This window comes from Apium graveolens, unplaced genomic scaffold (genome assembly GCF_009905375.1).
Source record: "Apium graveolens cultivar Ventura unplaced genomic scaffold, ASM990537v1 ctg6018, whole genome shotgun sequence".
Taxonomy (NCBI): domain Eukaryota; kingdom Viridiplantae; phylum Streptophyta; class Magnoliopsida; order Apiales; family Apiaceae; genus Apium; species Apium graveolens.
In genome coordinates this window covers 150,628-155,268 of record NW_027419189.1, presented here as the reverse complement: position 1 = coordinate 155,268, position 4,641 = coordinate 150,628, and positions in this window count along the sequence as shown.

The following is a 4,641-nucleotide window of genomic DNA, read 5'->3' as shown; positions in this document are numbered from 1 at the left end:
CCAAAATGAAGATGTGAAGATTGGAGATATCGACAAGTCAAACTCTCATTAAAGATCTCAAACATATCAATAAGTCAATATGCAAATAGAGATTTTAGAGATATCGACAAGTCTTTTCTTTACGCAGAAATTCAGAGATCTCGACAAGCCAAATTTTCTTATAGATAACTCAGAGACTTCGATAAGTCAAAATTACTATAGAGTAATAAGAGATCTTGATAAGCCATTATACTTATCGAGATATCGAGTTCTCTATACAACAAACTGGAGATCTCGATGTAAAACTCAAGGTACAAAATGTAGACCAGTTAAATATCCAAGATTATCAATCAACAAAAAATCAATCACTGATTTGAAAAGTCTACAAAAGCAGCTTGAAGAGTACAAGATCAAAGGTCAAAATTAACTGACAAAGTAGAGTCACAGGCATGCACGATTTGCAAAGATACACTAAGCCAGAAATAGAAAGTTTTAGTTAACTTAAGGTAGGGTTTAGTACATGTTATTGCATGCTGTGTGAAACCTGTGTTTACTATTTTATAAAATAAACATTGGATGCTTTGTTTTAGTTGTAACAAAAAGATCTAGAAAATCTTGTAACTCTCTCAAGGAAGAAGTTGAGTTCTTTATCAAAAAGAACCCAGAATTTTGTAGCAAGATGTTATTTTCAAACAATCTAAACAAGAATTACAGAAGGGGGGTTAAATGGAATTCCGGCTTCTTTTTAATTTTAAGAACAATTTTACTATAAATATATAACCGTGTTTGATTTTTCAATAGTTCAGAATGAAAGTAAAATGGAAATCAAATTACAAAGTAATTAAATACAAGTATTTAAAAACTTTCTGGTGGATTGAATTTTTCCACCAGAGATATATATTAAATAGAGAACTCTTTGTTTCAAAATGAACACAGCTGCTTACAAGTTGAAGAACAAGAACTGAGAAATTCTTTACAGATTTTGCCTTATCTATTTCTCAAGTAATTGCTTACTTTCTTAGATACTATTCCATTTGCTACCCTTGATTCATATATTACCAAGTTACATGATAAAAAGATAAGATAATAAGATAAACTATATCTAGTCTAACTTCATGCTGCTACACTTCTTTTTCCAGCATCTTTGAATATCAAATGTTTAGCATGAAAATGGAAAATCTTCTTTGTTCTCTAAATCCTTCAAACAGGCTACCACATTCCATTTGCATACAACCAACGCATGTGACTGTCAAGTCACTATCAACTGCTCTTTTGAATTTGAACATCCGTTGAAACTCAGATTGATCATCCGTTGGAACTTTGTTTGATCATCCGTTGAAACTCATATTGATCATCTGTTGGAACTCTGTTTGATCATCCGTCGAGACTTATGTTGATCATCCGTTGAAGCTTTATAAATCATCTGTTGATACTGTCTTCTTGATAGTTAACTCTACTTCATTTACACAAGATTACAAGGCATCTAATATTTACAATTAACCATCCTATCTTGCATATCAATCTAGTAGTTAACATGAATTGAACAATCTACAACATCTAGTTCACTAAGCCATTCAAGTATGCAGAAATGTGCTACTAGTCTTATTGTACATAAGTTACTCTTTCAACGGATGTTGAAATGATCATCCGTTGAAAGCTACAAAATCACTTAATTAGAATATACTTAGTGTTTTGTTTGAGTTAACATCAAGTACACAACATATTCCTAACAATCTCCCCCAATTTATGTCTACTGGAATTGTAGCCATAAATTAAGAGAAACTTGATGATAACAAAACACTCTATGAATACAGAATGAGATAAAGTAGATAAAATTTAGAAGTGCTGCAATTTATTGAAAATTCTCACAAAGAGAAATTTGTAAAGATTCTTACAGATCATTTTTAAGGTGCTCCTCTAGACTGAGCAAATTAAGATCATTTCTTTGATTGCCTTAACTTCTTTCCCAGCTTCACATCATTCTCTTCAATCTGGTATTGGAGTTGTCTGAAAAATTCTAATTCTTCATTATTTGTTAGATCCAGCTTTTCTTGCATTTCTTTTAGAGTTTCAGTGCTTGCAATCTTTAGCTGATCTTCCAGTCTGAAGAATCTTCTAATGTTCTTTTCATCTTTGAACTTTATAATATGGTATGGCCTCAAATGCACCTTATCTCAAGTGAAGGGAATAGTCAATACTCTTGGAAGTGCATTTGGTCCTCTCCAGCTATTTCTTATTTCCTCAATCTTGTTTAATACCATTTTCTTGGAAACTATGTTGAATCCAAAGTTTTTCTTGATTGAGGAGAAGACATTCACTAAATTTGAATAACCTTCATTGAGAATTCTGTGAAGTGGCCATGTAATCTCTTTACCACCCTTATACCTGAAGACTAGTCTCTCTGGAAGGTGCTTGTAGGCATCAATAGATCTGACTTCTTCAAGCTCATCCAGATAGAGATTTATGTTTGAAAATTCTTTGATGTCACATATGAAGAGTTGATCTCTTTTATTGACAGTAGGATTGGGTTTGGCCACTTGCTTGGATTTAAGCTTGACTGTTTTGACTACTATTTCTTTTGTCTTCCTTTGTTTGGCAAAGATGAGAAGGTTTAGATCAGGAGGAGGTAAGCTGTCCCAATTTACGGACTCATCCTTTGGAACAACATGATCACCATGAAAGGTGATGTTGGGATCAACCTTGAACTCAGCCTCCTTCACAGTAGGTATGACTGATTGGCTTGTGGTTGTAGATTGGGTTGGCACGTAATCTTTCTTGTCTTCATCAAAATCTATCTTCCTCTTTGCATGGATCTTGTATCTAAACTTTCTCTTTATCTGCTTTAGTTTTTCTTTCTTTCCTTCATCCAGATTCTTAGATGTCTCAGTTGGCAATACAGCTTCTGTGATTGCAAGCTTCTTAGCGTGGTTCTTGGCATCTAAAGTAGCTTTCTTTTGTTGTTGTTTGAGCCTCACATTTGCCTCTTTCTTAGCCTCTGCAAATTATGGATGTCCAGCCACTACACAAATTAGTTTACCATTCCTGTAGATCTTAGCGATTCTGTTCTTCGACACTGTATCTCTGGGATCTTTGGATAAGGGAATAGACCTTGCAAGCAGCTTCTTTTCATCTAGCCTAGGAGTTTCATAAGATAGGTCCAGTGGATTTTTGTCTGAATTCTTTGGATAATTTCTTTTTGGTTGAAAAATCACACTGGCCTTTGGAGACTTGATTGATGAAGGTTGACCCTTTTCCATGTTCCCTAGGCTCATTTTATTAGTTGAAATTTGTCTCAATTTGCAGAAGTGAGAAAAGACATTGTCTTGCTTCTCAATTGGACCAAATTTCTTCTTTATATTTTCATCAAGTTTCCTCTATTTTGCATCTAGCTCTTGCTTAACTGCTGCAACATCAAGCTTTTTAGATTTCTCATTTGATTCCAACTTAGCAGCTGCTATCTTGATTAGATCAATGCTATCCAAGGCTGGTGGCTTAGGGAAAACAATTGTTGGCACAATTACTTTACTGACTTGAATGTTTAACATTTTCTCCTCCTTACTTGTTGACTCCCCTTGGCTAACTGGAACAATTGAGTCTTTCTCCCCCTTTTAGTTAGCATCAAGTTGAGTAGAGGAAGAAGTCTGTGCAGCCACCAGCTTCTGAAGTAGCTGAGTTTGTTGGGCTTGATGTAGATGGATTTGAGTAATTGAGGTTTCTAGAGTTTTTAGTCTTTTGTCCAAGGAGTCCACCTTACTTGCTAGATCAGAATTTTTCCTTAATTGTCTGTTGATGTCTAACATGGTGGTGTTGGGAAACTTAGCATCCAACCTCTCAGTGACATCCTTCTTGACCTGATCAATTTCAGTCTTTAGTTTAGTGACATCCTGATTTTATTTGAGAGATTAAATTTGATGGAGTTGAAGAGAGTGCAGATGTTCTTGTAGAAGGCTCTTGGTGTTGGCATTTGTAGTAGTTGGAAGTGCTGTCTGAGTTTGCTGAATGATGTGAGAAAGAGTGGATTTAAAATGGTGCTCATCACATGCTTTGGAAAACACCCAAGATGGCATGCTTGATCTTAAGCTAGGGCCTGCTTCCCCCTATATCCATGAACTCTTCTTCATCATCATCTTCATCCCTAAATATATCCTCAGAACTACCAGTTCCATAATCAACATCATCACCAATTGTGGGTGGCATGGCTGTGATGGCATCTTTAGCTCTTTTCATAGAGGCAGTAGTGTGCACCAAATTGAGCATTCTTTCAGCAGCCACATTGTCCTGTTCATCCAAGACTTGATAAGCTGAAACATGGTGAGTAAATGCCTCAGTTTCATAAGAAATGGAATCTAAGACAGCTTGATATTCTTGCTGAAATAGTTGTTTCTTTTTAGCCTCATTGATATCCATTAACTCACTTATAATGGGCTCTTCCCAATCTTTTGTACCTGCTTTTCTCTCATTTTCTCTCTATTATTGCATCAAGGGCTCCCCTTGGCTTCCCACCCTCACCTAAAACCTACTAAGATGGGACTCCACTCATTCACTTTTGCCAAGCTGGAAGAAATAGCTTACAGATTTTCACTCTTTTCCTCTCCTTTTATCTGAGAGCAACTCAGCCTCTCACTCAATTCACTCCCTTCCCTCAGTCCTAAGAGTGATTGC